This window comes from Dipodomys spectabilis, unplaced genomic scaffold, assembly GCF_019054845.1.
Source record: "Dipodomys spectabilis isolate Male_0828 unplaced genomic scaffold, ASM1905484v1 ptg000157l, whole genome shotgun sequence".
Lineage (NCBI taxonomy): Eukaryota > Metazoa > Chordata > Mammalia > Rodentia > Heteromyidae > Dipodomys > Dipodomys spectabilis.
The window spans coordinates 20417071-20437757 of record NW_024870834.1 but is presented as its reverse complement, the minus strand read 5'-3'; the positions used below and the strand labels follow the sequence as shown (position 1 = coordinate 20437757).

The 20687-nt window shown below is 49.3% G+C and overlaps 1 protein-coding gene across 3 annotated transcripts in view; it reads right to left on the bottom strand.

Moving 5' to 3' along the window:
• Mideas (mitotic deacetylase associated SANT domain protein) overlaps nucleotides 1–20687 on the bottom strand; it is a 79395-nt gene that overhangs the window by 41944 nt on the left and 16764 nt on the right. For 2 of the 3 annotated variants that reach the window (XM_042692600.1, XM_042692603.1), the window contains exon 1: nucleotides 5498–5990. The exons of the other annotated variant lie outside the window; for it this stretch is intronic. The gene's annotated coding sequence lies outside the window, so the exon portion shown is untranslated. Of the gene's footprint in view, nucleotides 1–5497; nucleotides 5991–20687 lie in introns of those variants that run through there. 3 annotated transcript variants of the gene reach the window in all.

Below are 20687 nucleotides of genomic sequence, written 5' to 3'. Positions count from 1 at the left end.
TGGCCACAGGAAGTAGGAACAGGGACAGCAGAGACACTGGGCCTGCAACAAGCAAGCAAGCAAGCCTGCCCAGAGGCCACCACAGTGAGTGTCCCACAAGTGGAAGTGCCCGTCTGGTTATTTTTGGCACTTCTTCTGCCCAGAGCCAGCAAGGAAAGGCAGCTGCTAGCAACATGGAAGAGCTGTTTATGCTTGAGTATGCAGGCCTGTGGCTACGGAGAGCACCAGCAGCTACCATGCAGAGGGGCCGCTCCCCCTTTGTCCCCCTTCGCCCTCAATCCTCTATAAGGCCCAACCTGCATACTGCACAGCTGACACTGTGTGGGTACTTCTGCTTTCACTCAGATCCAGCCTTCCAACCACAGAGCTCATACATACAAACAGACAAATAAATAACCATGGAGCCAGTCGAGGGCTGAGCCACACCCAAGAGCCGAGACAGTATTCCTGTGGGCTCTTCCTGCACGGCAGCAGCCCTCCCAACTTCCAAACTGGGAGGTGCTGAAAGCTAGTAGGGCCAAAGGCAGGCCCAGCCCTCTTCCCACCCTCGGGGGGGGGGGGGGGGGGGGGGGGAAGAGTGGAGCCATCAAGCCACTCTGGGCTTCCTTGTATGAAAGTGAAGGACTAGAAGACTCAATACCCCAGTGTTTTTCAGTGCTACACTGACTCGCCAGAGCTGGGGAGCCCAAGACCAGCTGGGATCTCAGACAGAGCAGAGACAGGTGAGAAGCCAGGTGCTTGTTCCAGAAGCTACAGGAGGTTGGGAAGAGGAGTTGAAGGATGAGCCTTTCTGCTCTTGAGTTTCCAGTTTTACCCGCTTCGGCCCCTTCCCAAGCTCTAGGATCCTTACCTTCCAGAAGCACTGGCAAGTTTGCGCCATAGCAGAATTGAATTGGGACCTCTACCTGCTCCTCTACTGGGAAGGCCAAGGACCCAAAGCTCTCATAACATTCGTTCTTCTCTGGACCCCCCTTTCTGAGGGAAGCCCTTTCTGACTGCAGGCCTAGAGCACTTCTGTCTCTCAGCACATGGAAGGGAAACCTCACCCTGGCCGCTCCCCTCCTCTGCCTTTGGAGTCTTGTGGAGGAAGAAACAGTGCCTGGCAAAAAACACTGTCAACATGAACTCCCTGTAGCAGGCAAAATGAGAAGAACAGCGGAGAGAACCAGGAGCACCTTCCAGGCTGGCCACAGCTCAGCTACAGGCTCCATTCCAGGAAGATCAAGAGCAATGGTGGCTTTAAGGGAAGCATCAGCCCCCAGCCCTACAAACCACAGCCAGCAATTGCCTCCCCCAGGGAGACCCTCACCCCTACTCAGGAAAACCTCAGCTCTTTTCTGACCTGTGGCAACTTTCTTCTAAATATCTTGGTACTCTCCTCACCCCAGCTCCTCATTTAATTGGAGAAATGCCAAAGTGGTCTTGGGTGGGACACTGCACCCAAACCTCCACTCAAATCACAGTGGCAGACTGCAAAGAGGACACTTTCTCCTAGGTGGAGAAAGCACCTCCCACCCATGTGAGCAGTTCAGCCTGGGGCCAGGAAGGTAGATTTCCCCAGAGCTCAATCAGATCTCTGGGAATCTGAGCCCTCAAACCTGGTCCTCAGAGACAGAGACCTCCACAAAGGCACCAGAGCCTGGGCTCATCTAGCAGGAAGTGGATGAATTGGGCCCAGAGACTGGGAAGTTAGAAAATGAGCCTCATTTGCACAAATCCCAGGGGCCTGGGACAGTGCTTTCCTACTGCAGGCAGGACCCCTTTTATTTCCTCCCCAGTAGGAACAAAAGGCAAACAGGAAGCTGAACCTGGACCAGTGAAATGCCAACTACCATGTTCTGAGAATCTACAATGTGTCAGTCATTTTGCATGCAAAATCTTGTTTAACTTGCACTGCAACTGTGCAAAGAACTATTATCCTCGCCATTTTACAGAGAAGGAAACTGAAATTAAGCAAGCCCCAAAGCCACATTGAGAATGGAGAAGCTGGAGTATGAACTTTGGGTCTGCCCAGACCTCATTCCCATGCATGCATGGGCCAGGCTTCCTTCAGAGTCACTGCCAGGGTGACGGTGCATACACCATCCAGGAATGGTGTTTTAAGTGAGTGTGGACAAAGTTTTGCTTGATGGCTCTAGAATCTGAATCAATGCCCCTACTAACTATACCATTCCCAAGTGTGTGACTGTGTGAACCCATGTAAGTGCGTGTGTGTGTGTGTGTGTGTGTGTGTGTGTGTGTGTGTGTGTGTGTGCATGCGCACTGGGGTGGAGGAAGGGAGGGTGATCTGGATTCCAAAGAGCAGTTTCCAACACCAAAGTTATGCCGTAATGCTTCTGATTCATAAAATGAGCTCACAGCCTGACCGTAACCTGAATGTTGCTTTGAATGCAAATGCAGATCCCTTAGTACGAATCGGGGATTTCAGCACACTCCACCTAGTTCCAGTCCAGGGTACAAGTTCTAAGGTGTAGAAGAAGTAATCCCTCCAGCCAAATGTGACCACTGGCTGCATTTCCTGTAGTCTGCAGCAGTGAGTCAGGGAAGAATGGCGCCCCACCGGTTGCCCCTGCACTGGTACATGTGCACACACACAGGAAGGATGCCAACCGGGCCTGGTCACAGGAAATGTCCAGCTTAGCAAATCCAGAGGCAGGAGCCTGCACAACTCTTTCACTGTGAGGCCCCCTTGGGGTCAGGATGACCGAGATACCAGCTCCAGAAGGCCAGCTGCAGGACAGTGCTAGGGAACTGGATTCACCAACACCAGATGGTCCAGATGGTGCAGCATTAAGGACACTCTAGCAGTAGGAGCTCACTGGACCCTCTGCATGCCAGATCTTTTTTTTTTCTTTTGACAGTCTCACTCTGTAGCCAGGCTAGCCTCAAACCTGTGAGCTTACGTGATCATTTAAGTCTTCCATACTTGCTAGGCAAGTCCCAATTTTTTTTTTTAATGGAAAATTTTCACTCATTCAACTAGCATAGGCTAAACGCTTACTGGCTACTAGGCATTGTGAGAACAACATAGCTTAGGCTAGAGTAGAACTTATGTTTTACATACTCTTAACTCAGAATCCTTACAGCAACTCTACAAAGGAAACAAAGAATCCAGGCCTGAGTCTCTGTTTTTAACTATCACATCACTCTGAAGCCAAACTGATGGCATTTGAAATAGGACTAAAAGAATAAGCAGGGATCTTCAGCCATTGGTGACCAGCTCTACTCTACCATGTACAAAGCTTTCTTCTGGGAGTCCCACTGCAAGGCCAAAGATTCCTAGATGGAGTCATTTCCCTTTCAGAACACTATCCCCCACACCCACCACACCCTAATTCTCCTCCCACTGCCCTCTTCCTCCCCCAGTGGTCTTGGCTCCAATGTGTGACTTTCCCTTGGGTTCTGCAGCCACAAGAGACCCTCTGCTACATACATAATTGTTTGCTGCCTTTTTTTTTTTTCCTTTTCTTTATTAGAAGTAGCAGCCCACTAGGGTTATTTTTAAGTTCCATGTCTGAAAGTTAAATTTCCATCTTCCTGGGCACTCCAAGGACATGCTTTCCTGGAGTGGGGTGAGGGGCTGACAAAGTCACAGGGTGTGAGGATTCTGCCCAGGTACTTAGAGCAGACTTTCCAGAGCAAGCTGTAAGACCTGAGGTGGGGTAGAGGGATTCTTCAGGCTCTTCACCCGTTTGTCCCCTGGGAGCTACACAGACCAGAGAAACCAGCCAGAGGCCAATACAATTACAGTGGAGACTGGACCAGGGCCATGCAGTGAGATGGTTTATCACAGTAATTGAATGTTTATACTCCTATGCACTACACAGAGGGGCAGGCAGGAGAGGTCCCAGAAGTTCTCAGCCTGGGAAAGTTTGACCTTTCCTTTTGGTTCTGAGGTCATCGAACACCTGTGGACAGGGAGCATTTCTCTTATGTTACAGGAACTTGGGCCACACATTTCCTGGAGGCTCTGGAGCAAGACTGATGGTTTCCTCCCATCATCTGAAGACCCCAAGGTTGAAGTAGCTTCCCCTTCCCGCCATAATTCTCCTTTGCACTTTTCACCAGATCTCCTCAGTTCTAAAACTCCATGGACGGGCCAATCTAAACCTCAGGCCAGTTTCCCTCTGCTGGAGGAAGCCAGACACGTGTCCCCTCCCCAGCCACTGATGCCAAGCATCCCCTGCAAACGCGTGCCACCGTGGCCTTTAGGACCAGCCAAGGCCCAGCTGGCCCTCCCTTGTCCCACCACCTGCACGTGAGCTTCCACAGCCTGGCACACCGTCCCCAGGACGGTGCAAGCAGGAAGTAGTCACCGAAGTTGTGACCAACCAAGTTTTAAACGGGGCAAGGAACTTCCCCTTTCATCTGTCCAGCAGCTCAGACCAGAGGATAGGTTGGAAGACTCAGTGGGCCTCCCTTTTGGGTGACTAGCACCTCTACCTTAGAGCTGAAGCCTGAAAACTCCAGGGAGCTAGAGGTTCTCTGGCCTCCCCACTCCTTCCTCCCCCATCCCACTCACCCACCCCCGCCCCAGGCCTGGGTGGTCTCACCCCCCACCCCCGACCCTGGACACATGCTGGTGTGAATGTGGAGGGTTGGGTTCATTCCACTGAGTCTGCCCTACGTGGAGGCTAGACAAACCCGGGCTCCAGAGTTCCCAATCCCCGGCCGGGCGCCGCGAGGGCTCGGCGGGGCCGCAGCGGGGCCGGCGAGTGCGGGGGCGGGCGAGACGGGTGACAGATCTGGGGTGCGCCTGCAGCACCGGGGCGCGCGGTACGGCGGCTCTACACCCGCCCGCGCTCGGCGCTCCAGCCTAGGCCTCCATTGCACTTGCCCCAGTTCCCTGCCCCCGCTGCACCTCTGTCCCCTAGAAGTGCCCCTGGCATCAACACAGCGTCCAAACCCACTTTTAGGGGGAGGGGGATCCCAGGCCAAGTTCTCACAGCTCGCGACTCCCCTCCCCCCGCCCTCACCCCCCCCCCCCCCCCGTCTCGCCTCCCGAGCCTGGGCTCCATCACACCAGCGGGTCCCTGCGGCCACCACGTTTTGCTGCGGTGGAGGAGGGCGCAGCGGCGGCGGCCCCCGGGGAGGCTGGGGACCCTGCCTGGGTGGGCGGGGGCCGCGCGTGAGCTGCGTAGCTGCACGACCGAGACGGGGTTGGGCTGCACACGCAGCAGGTGAGTGCGGGGTGCGGGCGACGCGGGGGCGGGCTGCGGCGCCCCCCCTCCGCGTGTCGGCCCCCGCGTGTCCCCTCGCAGCCTCCCCCGCCGCCGCCCAGGCCATAGAAGTTGGCACGCGCAAGCGCACGGCGCCACCGCCACCCCCCCCTCCCGCGACCCGGTACCCGACCCCCAATTCGAGGCCAAGCCTGCAAAACCCCGCGGGGTGAGCGGCCACCGATTGCGCGGCGCCCGGACCGCCCCCCCTCCCCGCCTTCCCCCGCCACTCCGCCGCGTGCAAGGCCTCGGCCGCCCGCCCGGGCAGCCCCACTTACCCCGCTCCTGCCTGAGCAATGGCCTCGGCTGTCCCCCTTCCGCCGCCCGCCCTGGCTTCCAGCCGCCTCCGGGACTCCAGCCGCTTGCACGCACTCTCCGGTTTTAAAAACAAACAGTCGTCGTTGCCGCCTTCCCCACGGCGTTTAAGGGGCTTCCGCCAGCCCGCGCCTCCCAAAGCAAGGAAGTTTGCTGGCAGGGCCCAGGCGGGACAGGCGGGCTGTCACCCCCAAGCCGTGGCGCGCCCTGTGTCCGCACGGTCCGCCTCGAGAGCGCTCTCCCTCCCTCCGTGTCACCCCCAGTCCTGCGATGCAGTGTCAGGATTGCACGGCTCTGACTCATCGGTTGAGCTCACAGCTTGAAAAAAAAAAAAGAGTGAGAGAGACAGAGAGACAGAGAGAGGGCGAGAGGCAACAGCGAAGGAGGAGGACTCTGGCGTGCTACAAAGGATTGCACAACTGAGCGAGGCTGGGAGCGCGGAGCGCCCAGCGGCGGGCCGGCGCGCGGCGCGGCGGCGAGCAGGAACCAGCTCTACCACTTCATCAGCACAACTGTCTCGGGCGGCCTCTCCGCCTGCAGGCCTGGCGCCGCCCACTTCCTGCGACCAAATAAGGCCGAGGGAGGCGTCTTCAAACCTCCTCGGGTGGCTGCCCAGGCTGGGGATTTCCAGCAGACCTCACCTCCACTCCCGGAGTCGGTTGTCACCCTCTCTCAGCCCAGGCCGGCGCCCCCAATGGCTTTGCTGGAACCAACAGGCCACGCGGTTTGTTCCTTGCACACCAAGGTCAGGAGGAGATGGTGACGAAATGTTTGGAAACCCATGGAGCCTGCCAGGAAAGTGTGTGTGTGTGTGTGTGTGTGTGTGTGTGTGTGTGTTTGCACACAAGTCGTTTTCTTCCACAAATAAGATGCTGCTGCTGGATGCGGGGAAATCATGCACAATCCTCTCCAAGTCACTTTAGTAAACAGCCTCTGGCCCACCAGTCTCCCGGCAGTTTGTAAAGGTTACCGACAAGCAGTCCCAGCCCCTATACAGTAGCCAACAAGGCCCTTACAAGAGACGAAAAGCTCCTGGGTTGAAGTCTAGCAATTCAGGCCATTTCCCACCCTGCCTACCGTAAATAGCCCCAAATATTTTTCTGGCCTGTTGGCCTGAGTGGCAAAAGATAGGAAACAATTTCTGCAGCTCAGCTCAGGGAGGTCTTAACAGGGCCAAGGCAAAGTCAAATGAGGAGACTTTGCTCTTCCTTCCGTGCATTTTGGTGTTGCTTTTTAAGATGAGTCAGAAAGAGATTTTCCTTTGAAGGAAAAACCAGCAAAGAATATACTGTATACTGGTAGCCACTTTCCCTTGTGGTCAGTCCTAAGAGCTAGAAACATCTCTGCTTTCTCAGGGAAAAGAGAGAAGCCGGGGCTGGGGAGGGAGGGTAGGAAGAGGGAGGGAGGACAGAAGAATAGGATTCTTCTTTTTTTTTTCTTTTTTGCCAGTCCTAGGTCTTGAACTCAGGGCCTGGGCACAGTCCCTGAGCTTCCTTTGCTTGAGGCTAGCATTCTATCCCTTGAGCCACAGGGCCACTTCTAGCTTTTGTTTATGTGATATTAAGGAATTGAACCCAGGACTTCATGCATGCTAGGCAAGCACTCTACCACTAAGCCACATTCCCAGCCCAAGAATAGGATTCTTATGCACACCCTGAGTCTGCAGGGCCTGGGCCTTCACCCCACCTAGGGAGTAGATGACATAGACAACATCTAGCCCCTCTGCCTAGAAACCCCATAAAACCTAAACTTGCTCCTAAGAGACATGACTTTTTCCTGTCATCTGCCCTCTTCTTCCCTTGACTGGCTGGAGCATTGGTGACCACCTAGAAGCCTCATCCAAAGGACAAGGGCTTATTTGACCTATGTTATGACAGATATGTCAAAGTAATGACCACTTAAGACAGTCTTATCTACAAAATACCACTTATTATGCCAGGAACCAGACTAGATGACCTCTTGAAATACCTTCTAGTTTAAGATACATGATTCTGCTGGGTGCTGGTGACTCATGCCTATAATCTTAGCTACACAGGAGGCTGAGATCTAAGGATCACAGTTTGAAGCCAGCCCAGGCAGGAAAGGCCATGAACTGCTTATCTTCAATAAACTACTCAGAAAAAGTCAGAAGTGGTGCTGTGGCTCAAGTGGTACAGTGTTGCTTTTGAGAAAAAGGATCTCAAGGACAGCACCCAGACCCTGAGTTCAAACCTCAGGACAAAAAAAAAAAAAAAAAAGATCCATGATTCTGATTTTTAAAAAAGAAATATGGAAAAACTGGGGAAACCCAGTTCTGCAAAGAAAAGCTCAGCTCAGACTCCCAGATCAAACATCCATACACAGTATTCTTGATATAGCTCAAGTACTTCCCCATAAGCTAGTGAACAACTGTGTGATCTTTATCCCTCTCATGCAACAGAGGAGAACATGAGTTTGCAGAGATTGGGTGTTTATGCAAGGCCATGGGGCAAGTCAATCATGTATCACCTCTCTGCTCTGCTCTTCTTCCAGTCTCCCACAGAGTAAGGAAATAAGCAACTGAGGGACAGCAGTGTACAGGCCCAGTAGAGACTAGAAGTTCAGGATTCCTGGCAGAAGCGGGGTCCAAAATCTTTTTGCTTTTTTTGTTTGCCTGGTTTCTTCCCTCCTACTGACAGTTCATCCAGATGAGGAAAACAACAAGCAGCCACTTGGCTTCCAATGCCCACTGCTACTAGGTTCTTCGGCAGACCTGTAAGGCATTCTGACTTGTAAAGGCCCAGCCCCTTCAGTTAGCCTAGGGCTAGCCCAGAGGGGGCCCCTGAGAGAGAATGCAGACTAGCCAGGGACATTCCCAACCAACCAGAAAACCCAGCTGGGGAGCACATTCCTAGAAGCGCCTGCCACCATAGAGCCAGGGCCCAGCCTCCAGGGAAGAAGTGGGAGCCACTCCAAAGAGTACTGCTCGGCCCAATCCTGCCAGGACTTCCTCCCTTCCCAGACCAGCTGTGGGGTTTGGCCCAGGAACAAGGCAGGGAACAGAGGCAGGTGGCCAGATGTAGGGACCCTTGAAGCAGCCATACTCCTTCACCTCAACTAAACTATATGCAGGCTGCCTCAGCAAGGATTGGCAGAAGAAGACTGTCTCCCAACAGTGGGCAGATGAGAAGGTAGAAAGGAAACTGTGGCCTTTCTGGGAAAGCCCTGGAGGTCAGTCTTGCTGTAGATAAGACAATGCAAAAAGATAATCACTGACTTATGAAGTGAAAGTTTTGGATGCAGAAACTCTAGCCTCTTCTACAAGCCTCTTAGGCAACCAAGAAGGTGAAATGTAAGGACTAGGGGTTTAGGGAGGTGTTCCTGAGACCTTACCTATAGAGTGCTATTTTCTCCTCCATCCTACTTCTCCACAAACTGCTAAGAAGAGAGGTGTATAGCGCTCCACTTCCCAGGGGGTGTCTGCTGAGAAATACTCCAGGAAGCAAAGCATCCTGGATCAGGACTCCAAACCCTAGGTCCAACAAAAGGTGGAGTGTGGTATTATAGAGGCTTCCTAGGTCTAGGTCAACTCTCTAGACTCTGCTCAGAGTGCAGTGCCTGGAGTGGTCATCGCCAGTGTTCAAGCCATAAAATCTTCCCAGGGCAAATTTTATGCCCTGTAAGTTCTATCTCAATAAAGCTGTTATAAAGAAGGGTGGGGGGAAGCTTCCAAGGAAGCCAGGGTCTCACCACTTACCCACCCACCTCCATTAATTTCCTGCTGCCATGGCTCATGATTTAAATGAGGCTTTGTCCTCAGTCCCTACGCCTGCATTCCTGTTCCTATCCTCTTCCTGTCAGGATCTTTCCATGAAGGCCATATGGGGTGTGTAAATGAACCATTAATCTTTACTTAATTTGAGGAATTAGGGGTACCAGTGCCAGGTTCTTGTGACCCTGATGTGCTTCCATTCCTATTGTCATTCCCCTTTGCAGAAGCAGGACTTCATTGCCTTCAGTTTACAAGAGACGAAAGAGCAATATGGAAAGAACAGAGAACCAAGATTGAGAATCAGGGCTGTCTGAAACCAACCTGTTGCATGATCTGAAGACAGTGGTCAGTAATTCTTTGAACTTCATCGTTTTGGGTCTATAACAGTTGCACCATGTTTGTTGTATGAATAATGAAAGAGTACCAACCTTCTTGGGATCTGACAAGATCGTACTGGTCCTAAAAACTGCTTTAATGGCCGGGTGCTGGTGGTTCATACCTGTAACCCTAGCTACTCAGGAAGCTGAGATCTGAGGATAACAGTTCAAAGCCAGCCCGGGCAAGAAAGTCTGTGAGACTCTTATCTACAATTAAACACTAGAAAATTGGAAGTGGTGCTGTGGTTCAAAGTAGTAGAGGGTTAGTCTTGAGCAAAAGACCTCAGGGATAACACCCAGGCCTTGAGTTCAAGCCCAACAACCAAAAAAACAAAAAGAAAAAGAAAAAATAATCTGCTTTGCCACTGCATCATGCTATGTACAAATAAGTTACAACTGTTAGTTCTCCATAGTTCCTCCTCCCAAAATGTAGGTTCTCCCTTTCAAGAATCAAGTTCCAGAGATCTTTTTGCCCCTGCCAGAGGCCTTACTGGCCTCAAAGACTGCACAATATGAACTTAGTGTCCTGTCTGTCTGAAGTGTCCTGCCGGGAGTGCTCTCCAACCCTTGCTCTTTGTGCCTCTTCCTCCACAGCTTTCCATAATGTCGTCCTGCTGGACTGATGGCTGCCTTCTCCTCATCCCTGTTTGCAGGTCCATTGTGAGGGAACAGGGAGCTCAAAACTTGTTCAGTGAAGCCACTGTACTGCAAAGTTCCTGCACTCTCTTCTCTTTTACCCTTGAGAACCTAGGGACCTTCCTTCTCAGTTCAAGTTTACTTCACCTGTTCAGGGGCAGGGCCCCAGCCTGCCACACCAGCCCACAGCTGTCTGCATCCTTTGGTCTTCCCATTGGCCCTTCCTGACACCCTCTCCTTTGAGCTGGGCCAGGTTCTGAGTGCCTTTGTTAGGTCTGAGAAGGAACTTCTGTAGATGTCCCCAGTTGCTGCTGTCACTCTGGAAGAGACGTCTGGCTGGGTGTAGGAAGAAGGACAAAACAGGTGTGACTGCCAGGGAGGGCCGGCCAGAAGGGCCTTGGGACAGAAAGACCCTTTCATCAGAGAACAAGAGCTGCCAGCTTCAGCACAGCTCCAAACCCCCTGCAGAACCGTCCCTGAGCAGACTCCCCTGCTGGCTGTTCTCTGGAGCCTGGCTTCAGTTTGTGGCTCTGGGCCAGGAGGAACGGGGATCCCCGGAGAGCCAATGTGTGCCACGAAGCATGCTTTAAAGCTGTGTTTTAAAATGAAAACAAATACTGCTAAGTCATGGACCAGAATCCAAACTTCATATTCATGCATGTGGGTACAGGCTGAGATCTGAGACTGAATTTTGGCTTGTGCTGACTGGATTTTGAGTAAGTTATTTAACCACTCAATTGGCTCCTCTGCAAAATGAAGATGATAAGAGCTTAAAAACTGCCTTACATCAAGTCTTTGATCAGTACTGGCTATCATTGTTCCTCGTCTCCTAACTGATTTCTTTGCTTCTAGTCTTGCACACTTTACTATCCACACTGCCATCAGAGTGTTCACCCCTCCATGGCTTCCATGGCTTTGACATAAAGCTGGGGCTGTTAACCACTGACATTCTTTTTTGTTTTGTTTTGTCAGTTGTGGGGCTTGAACTCTGGGCCTTGGTGCTGTCCCTCAGCTCTTCAGCTCAAGGCTAGTGCTCTACCACTTGAGCCACAGCGCCACTTCTGGTTTTCTGGTGGTTTATTGAAAATAAGAGTCTCATGGACTTTTCTACCCCGGCTGGCTTTGAACTGTGATCCTCAGATCTCAGCCTCCTGAGAAGCTAGGGTTACAGTCATGAGCCACAGGTGTGAGCCACTGGCATCCAGCTAACCACTGACATTCTCGTGCAATCTTACTCTTCCCAGCTCTAGCCCAACACAGACAATCTGAGGTTCTCTAAGAGGTCTGCCTTCTCAAACCCATGCCTCACTCACCCCTCCCTCTACCTTGATCTGCAGGTAAATCATGCCCAGATCTCCCAGCAGACCCCAGAGCTTCACAGTAGCTCTTCTAGGAAGTCTTTGTTAATTTCTCCAAGAATGTGAAAGCTTCTGGAGGGCCTAGTGTTAGAGCCCTCCCAGATCTTTTATCAGCTGGTGCAGCATCCCCTGGCAACTGTGAGTGTTGGCTGCCAAGAGCTCACAGCTGCCCCTTCTCAAAGTAAGCCTTATGGTGGCATCGAATCTGTGATGGGGTAATTCATATGTCAGGGCTCCCTGTGGACTCCAGCTGCAATGTGTCCTGCTTTGCTTAGCTGCTTCCCCTGCTCTATCTTGCTTTTGGTCCTCCTGAGAGCACTTCCTAAATAAACTCCAGGCATCCAAAGCCCTTCTTGGTCTCTGCTGCTAAGGATAGGATAGCCATTCTCCCCCAGCACATCATGGCACCTCTGTTTATCTCTACCTCATTGCCTGCACACTGTTCTATTGTGTTTACTGCTCCAGCTCTGAGATCGTAGCACCACCATCTAGAATCAGAGCCTAAGGGCTGGTCCAGATCTCCCTTGTCTTGGAATCCCTGGTGCTTCCACTCTGCCTGCACATAGTGATTGCCTAGTGAATACTTGTGAGAACTATATGAATAAAACAATATACATTTTAAAGTAATCAATAAAATGGGACAATCACTACTACTGTTATTGGTAATCTAGTTCTATTTAATTAATTCTAAGATATACATTACCCCCATCCTTTTTTTTTTTTTTTTTTTTTTCAGTTGTGGGGCCTGAACTCTGGGCCTGGGCACTGTCCCTCAGCTGTTCAGCTCAAGGCTAGCGCTCTACTACTTGAGACACAGTGCCATTTCTGGCTTTTTCTGCTTATGTGGTGCTGAGGAATCAAACCCACAGCTTCATGCATGCGAGGCAAGCACTCTACCACTGAGCCACCTTTCCACCCTTTTTTTAATGCCAGTCCTGCCTGGGGCTTGAACTCAGGGCCTGGGTGCTATCCCTGAGCTTTACTTGATGAAGTCTAACACTCTACCACTTCTGGATTTTTGGTGGTTAATTGGAGATTAAGAGTCTCACTGACTTTTCTGCCCAGGCTAGCTTCAAACCATGATCCTCAGACCTCAGCCTCCTGAGTAGCGGGCCACCAGCACCTGCTACATTTCCCCCATTTTAACATCTGTGGAATAAAGATGTTTCTTATGATGGATAGCATGCATGATTTTTATTTCTGTTTTGTATGTACATGTGAGATGGTATCTTTCTGTGCAGCCCAGGCTGGCCTCAAACTCAGACTCAAGAAATCCTCAACTGCCCAAGAAGCTAGGACCCACCATGCCCAGGTTGTATGTATGGTTTAATTAGCAGCACTTTCTCTTTCTAAACAAGATATTAAATAATGGTGCATATAACAATCAATGGCTTCTTAGGTTTAATAGTGTGTGACATTATTATCATAACTACTAAGGATTGGTCTCCTGAGTTCTAGGTGCTGCAGTGCAAAGTCCAAAGAGCTGTGAGGTCCCAGTAGTCACAAAGTGACCAAAATTCCTAGGGATAAGAAAGACTCCTTTGGGCTGGGATGTAGCTCAGTGGCAAAGTGCTTGCCTAGCAAGTGCAACGTCCTGGGTTCGATCCCCAGTACTGAAAAAGAAAAGACAAAAAAAAAAAAGGAAGGAAGGAAGGAAGAAAGAAAGAAAGAAAGACTCCTTATGACCAGAACTTCCAGAAACTCCCAGAAAAGCAAGCTTACATGTGGCATGAGCTCTGGACTGAGAGTCATGTGAGCCAAGTTCTAAGCCTGGTCTAATTTTCTGGGTGACCCTACCACAGCTCCTATCTAACATATCTATCGAGTTTCTACTGCATGCCTGACATGATGCAAGTCCACTGGATCCACCCAGCATCCTGAGAGGAAGCCATTGTCCCCATTTTATAGGTAAGGAAGCCGAAGTTCATAAAGGTTCAACAGTTCTCCTAAGGTCACACAGATGGAATGTGACCCTGGATTGGGAGTCCTCTCTGCTTCATCACAGAGAAGGGTCTGTGTTTCTACCAAAAGGAAGTTGAGCAAAATGAAGGGTCAGACGGAAGCCTGACAAGCCATGCTCCCCCACTAGTTCATTTTAGTTGACCCATATATTGTGTTTTATTCTAATTGAATTTACTGACAGCTTCTCAAACTAAAAAGCAGGAATTCTACTTTGTCATAAAAAGAAAAAAAATCACTGAACTCTGGCTACAAGAAGCCTTGCTTCTTGAAGGTGGAGCTGAGTAGCATGGAGTAGCTCTTGGCTGAGACTCACACATTCTAATTATCTGCTGGTCCTACTCATTTCTAGGTCACGGGTCACTATCATTTATCATCACGCTGTGCCAGGCCTCTATCATTTCATTCTGTCTGTTCCCTGCTGGTCTTTTGAGTATACAACCCTGAATCAGAGGAACTCCTGTGCCCTTTCCAGCTCTTACAGGCAGGAAGTGCCTAGACTCTCCCTGGACAGCCTCCCCTCCAAGGAGGTTGCCTTATGAACACCTTAAGAACCACTCAGATGAGGCCCCTGCTTCCCCCTTCAACCTCTGGTCCTTCAGCCTCCAGCCCAGGCCCTCAATGTCCATCAGTTATATCCCCAGCAGTCAGAGGACTAGGGGTGGTGAATGAAACAGGTGTGGGGATGAGTTACACAAGGTTGAGGGGCCAGCCCTGCCCAACCCAGACAGGGAGGACTTTGTGTTTCCCAGCAGGAAGGTAGTTCTTGGAGATAAATGCAAGCAGGAGGCTCTGCAGTTGTAGGAGATGAGCAGGGTTTGACACATGAGGAAACACAAACAGCAAATCATCAAGAGGGAAAAATATAGTCTCAGCAGCAATTTAAGATATGCAAACTAGAAAACCATTAAGGCCCCATTACAGCCCCAGTCAACCTGAAAATAAGTAAATAAATAAGACAAGAATGCTGCTGTTGGCAGGGCTACGGGGGAACAGCTGCTCATACATTGCTGTGCTGCTATAAACTTTGAGTCTTTCTACAATGAGGTTTGACATTCTGTTGCAAGACTATAAGGTCCTAAGGCCCTGACCCTTCCATGAAAATATTCTAGAATGCCAGCACAAAAGAGTTTTTTAAAAAGATGTTCATAGTGCCTAGCTATAAAGTAAAAAAAAAAAAAAAAATCAAAATCCATTCAGTAGAATGAAATACAATGGGCTCACTACATGAAACAATCTGATAAAAATCATGTGAAATGACAAAATTAGAAAGAACTACGCAGAAGTGGACATACAAACTATGCTAAAACTTCCACGGGAACATTAGAAGCAATCAGAGGGGAATTCTTAACACTGTAAATTGTTAGGGCGTAATGTTTATTCTACCCAGTTGACGAAGGAAGATGGTTTAAGTAACAATAAAGACTATGATGATCCTGACCGTGATCATGATGTAAGGTCACTGAGCAGGATTTCCTCATCATAAAAATACCCTAGGCCAGGGTCCCAGGACATAGGTAGGCCCAGGTCCCTGACTGAAGGACAGAAAGAAGAATGCAAATGGGGACAGAGCATGTCATGTTAAGTATTCCCTTCTGATCGCCTTCAGTGTTCCTGTGGAAGTTTTAGCATAGTTTGTAAGTCTGGGCAGAAGGGCTTCAGTGCTTCCCTCACCTGGAGGACTTTGAAATGCACTTCTCACAGAACAAACAAAAATTACCCAAATAAACCCACACCATTTAACCTCTACTGCCCTGGGTTTGAGCTCTGATTGCTGTATTTGCACTCTCAATTTTACTAATAACTTATTTCAGCAGCTTCTGAGGTGCTATCAGGGCTCTTTGTGGGCTAGCCCAGAAACGCAACTGCCATTTATAGCATTGTTTCTTTTTTTTTTTTGTCGGTGTGGGGCTTGAACTCTGGGCCTGGGTACTACTGTCCCTCAGCTCTTCAGCTCAAAGCGAGTACTCTACCTCTTGAGCCCAGCGCCACTTCCTTATAGCATTGTTTCTGTGGAAATGTGTTTCAAGCCTCAAATACACTGAGTTGCTGACAACCCTGGGGTATACATGTGTTCCCTAAATAAGGGAACCGAGACAGGCTAGGTCCTGAGCTCAAAAAGAAAGCTGATTTCTTAGATCTGTGGCAGTTAATATTCAGTTACCAGCAATGATCAGAACTGAGCTCCATGTCACTGGAGGGTGACCATAGGGCCAAAGCTTCTGAGAACGATACTTTAGAGGACTGGCATGGCCACCACCCCCACTACACACAAACTCACAGACAAACTGGCCTGAGTACCCCTCCTGAGCATTCCAGCAGGCCCAGAAACACATTCTTCTTTTCTTTTTTTTTTTAGTCTGTCAGTGGTTATGGCTTGAACTCAGGACCCGGGTGCCATCCCTGAGCTCTTTTGCTTAAAGCTAGAGCTCTACCACTTGGAGCCACAGCGCCACTTCTGGTTTTTGAAAGGTTAATTGGAGATAAGAGTTTCACAGGGACTTTCCTGCCCCAGCTGGCTTTGAACTGCAATCCTCAGATCTCAGCCTCCTGAGTAGCTAGGATTGCAGGTGTGAGCCATCAGCACCCAGCTGGAACCCACATTCTTTAGTCCTAGTTCAGTCTGGTCACAGAACACACACACATTAAGAAAAAAAAACTTTGACAGTTTTGGGATTTGGCTTCAGCAGATATATACTTGAGATAACTGGGTCCCCCAGAGGGGACAGGAACCTTTCTCCACACAGGTAATGCTGCAGTGGTCTCTGTTTAGCAAGCTCCTATAAGCCTGCTCAAGGAACTCCCAGGGCTCCACAGCCCCTACCCTCCTTAGGCTACTCAACAATACCAAGGAAATCTCCTTTTCCTTGGGGGTGGGGGGAGGGTCCCATTCCCAATCATGCCCCCAGGCTAGTCACAGCATAGGATGAGCAAAGCCTTTCCAAACAGAAATTCCATAAGACAAGAAAGTTCTTCACTCAGGAGAAAAAAAAAAAAGGCTACCCACACTAGCCCACACAGCCTGGAGGAGGGAGAAAGCCATTTACCAGGCACAAAAAGTTCAGAGATACCTGGTTATAACAAGGTGGTCGATCAGAAGGTTGGCTGCGCAGCCACAGGGCCATTCCTGCAAAATAAGACAGCCAAATGATCCTGCCTTTAACAGGAGTAGACTGGATGCACACGGGGCTTTTCTGAGGCTAGCCTGAAGAAACAAGTCTAAATTCAATACTAAAATATGTGTAACAACAGACACACCCAAGACACTACCTCACGAGGGCCCCACCTGGGTGCGGCTGTGCTACCGAAGGTCAGCAGCGCACACCCTCCCTCAGCCGTAGGAAATTGCAGAAGAGAGAACTGACTCCCTCCTGCTGTGGCTAGGGCCTGCAGGTGAGTGGGTGGTGGGTGCAGAGCCCCCAGGGCTTCGTGCTCACCCCCCCCCCCCCCCCGCTGGTTCCCTGGAAACCCAAGTGTGAGCAATCTTCTAAGGCTCTGAGGCCACCTGAGGTCGCATGCCCCAGCTCAGGAAGCTGAGTCCATACTCTGAACCCTGAAGTTGTACCTTCAGTTAGCAGCCTGTGCAGGCAAGCCAATCTGATCCCTCCAGCCCCAGCATGCAATAGTGGTAGCTGATAAGACAGACCAATTCTGTCTTCCTGGAAGCAACAGATGGGAGGCTAGGAGTCCCTCTCTGGTCTCTTTGATGTTAAGGCCTTGTCTTTAAAAAAAAAAAAAAAGCCACTCCTAGTGGCTTGTGCCTGTAATCCAATCAGGAGGCTGAGATCTAAGGATAAAAGTTCAAAGCCAGCCTAGATAGGATAGTATGTTAAACTGTTATTTCTAATTAACCACCAAAAAGCCAGAAGTGGAGTGATGGCTCAAATAGTAGAGCACCAACCTTGTTCATAAAAAGTTGAGAGAGTGCAGTTTTTAGTAGCAGCTATCAAACAAGTAAAAGAAAGAGAGGAAAAAGAAATAATGTAGAAACACTGTATACTTTACTAGAATTGCTTCAAACACAAATATTCCACATATGACCTCTTCATCTAAATCTAGTATTAACATTATTCAAGTTTATACTATGGCCCCTGCACAAAGTTTTGGGTTTTATGGTTTTGGAGGTCTTTTTGTTTTGTTTTGTTTTGCCAGTCCTGGGGCTTTAACTCAGGGTTACTGTCCCTGAGCTTCTTTTGCTCAAGGCTAGCACTCTACTACTTGAGCCACAGTGCCACTTCCAGCTTTTTTTGTTTATGTGGTACTGAGGAATCAAACCCAGGGCTTCATGCATGCTAGCCAAACATTCTACCACTGAGCCACATTCCAGCCCCTGCACAAAGTTTTCATGTATTCATCTAGTGTATGTTATTTTGTTATCATGTCCATCAAAATTCATCAACACTTTTCCATGAATGAACATCATCTTCATGTTAACATAATAATGTATAATACTTCCCAGAGTTCAGGTATCATGAATTATATAACCTCATTGAACACAGGCAGTTCACACAGTTTTCTTGCTATTTTAAACAACATTGGCAGCCAAGTGCCAGTAGCTCATGTCTATAATTCTAACTGCTTAAGAAGCTGAGATCTAAGGATTGCAGTTTGAAGCCAGCCTGGGCAGACAAATCTGAGAGGCTCTTATCTCCAATTAACCACCAAAAAGCTGAAAGTAGAAGTGTGGCTCAAGTGGTAGAACACTAGCCTTGAATAAAAGAGCTAAGGATGCACTAAGATTCTGAGTTCAATCCCCAGAATGGGAGCAAAAGAAAAAAAAAAACTGCCATAAATACCTTTGTGTCTATACTTTCTTATCCTTTTTAGAACTAGTTAATTCCCAGCAGTGACACTAATAAATAAAAGGAGGGGGGAAGGGGGGGAGGATTGGGTGGGGAGGTTAGGGGGGAGGTAGGGAAGGGATGTGAAGGGTAAACAAAGGAGGAGGCTGCAATGCTTGATAAGAAATATCCGCATTATCCTGCCCATGTAATTGTAACTCCTCTGTACAGTATGTTCACAAAAAAAAATAAAATAAAATAAAATTTAAAAAATAAATAAATAAATAAAAGGAAATTAACATGTTCTTACAACTTTACATCCTACCTTTTAAAATACATATTGTTCTGTGTTGGTTCCTGGATTAGTTATTTTCTAAGAGAATTTACCTGGCAACACTTCCCAGTCTCACAAATCAAGGTCTATGTCTTTTGTTTTTTTTTTTTTTGGTCCGGTCGTGGGGCCTGAACTCTGGGCCTGGGCGCTGTCCCTCAGCTCTTCAGCTCAAGGCTAGCGCTCTACCACTTGAGCCACAGCGCCACTTCCGGCTTTTTTCTTTTTGCTTATGTGGTGCTGAGGAATCGAACCCAGGGCCTCAGGCATGCAAGGCAAGCGCTCTACCACTGAGCCACCTTCCCAGCCCTGTCTTTTCTTTTTCTGTTGCTAGGGACTGAATCCAGGCCCTTGTATACAGCTCTTTTTTTTTTCTTTTTACAATTTTTTTTTTTGGGGGGGGGGTCTGGTCGTAGGGCCTGAACTCTGGGCCTGGGTGCAGTCCCTCAGCTCTTCAGCTCAAGGCTAGCACTCTACCACTTGAGCCACATCACCACTTCCAGCTTTTTCTGCTTATGTGGTGCTGAGGAATCAAACCCAGGGCCTCAGGCATGCAAGGCAAGCGCTCTATCACTGAGCCACCTTCCCAGCCCATCTTTTTATAATTTTTTAATTTAATTTTTATTGTTAATATAATTACGATATACAAAGAGGTTATAGTTACATAAGTCAGGTAATGAGTACACTTCTTTTTGGATGTCATCCCTTCCCTTACTCTCTCCTAGTTTTTCTCTCCAGTCCCTACCTATATGTTGTATAGTTCATCTTCAACATAAAGTTTAGTGAGTTACAGATCTATTTTAATATGCACTTTTCCCAACTCCTCAATGGGATGGGCATCCAAGTCACACCCAACTACTTAAGGTATATTGGAGGAAGCACAATTGATAGGCTAAAGAGATGAAGAAGGAGGATGGAAGGATATGGATAGGAAGGTAGAAGACTGAGATGGGTAGAGAAGGGAGAACAGGCCTCAAGGAAACAAAAACCAAGTGAGAGCCAAGTGTCAGAGACTGTAAGAGCTGACATTAGAAGCCAGGCTGAGCAAAAAGGTAGCGAGACCTCTATCTCAATAAGTAAGCTGGGTGTGGTGGCACACATCTGTAAGCCTAGCTCCTGTGGAGATAGAGGTAGAAAAATCAGAGCTGAGGCCTAAGGTAAGACACTAACTAGCTGATGAAACAAACTAAAAAGGAGCAGAAGCATGGCTCAAGTGGTAGAACACTTGCCTAGAAAACACAAGGCGTTCAATTCAATCCCCAGTAACACACACACACAGAGGCAGATTTGACATACTGGCCCTCCTAAAATGAGCCAACAATTCTGGGCATCAAAATTTCCCCACCCATCCAGGCTGACCCAGAGCTGAGTTTCTAGGAAGTAAGAACAGGAACACATATTGATGGCTCCCCTAAATGGGATTCCAGAAACATCACATGTGTCTAGAATGTTCTGGAAACATACCTTGCAAACAACCTACGTGGCGCACTCTCCGACAGTCTAGCAGGACCATGCACATCTGAGTTCCACCCTAACGACACTCTAGCTTTAAGAAAGAAAAGGCTTTTATGAAAGAACCAGCCATCATGGTGGGAAGGGCTCCCCAGGGCTAAGTGTCACACTTGCTGATCAGGAGGTCTAGTCAGCATCAGGAAGCCTCTGCAAGCCCTCCAGCTCGCATTGTGAGACACCATGAAGACACCCCCCCCCCCCCCGACTCTGCTCACGGGACTACACAATCCCACGTGATGAAAGACCCCAGGTGCTCCAGCCTCGTGTGACCCCGTGTTCCTGTGCTGAGGCTCAAGCTGTACCCTAAAGCCACTGACAAGAAGATCTGCTCCTCTCACCCTCCAACAGGAAGAGCTGCAGCCCACTCTGACAGCCTCGTGACCACACTGAACAGGGCTTTCATTTGAAAGCGCCCCACCTCTCCTCCTATGGCCTGCTGACTCGTCCCTACCACTACCCTTCAGTTTCA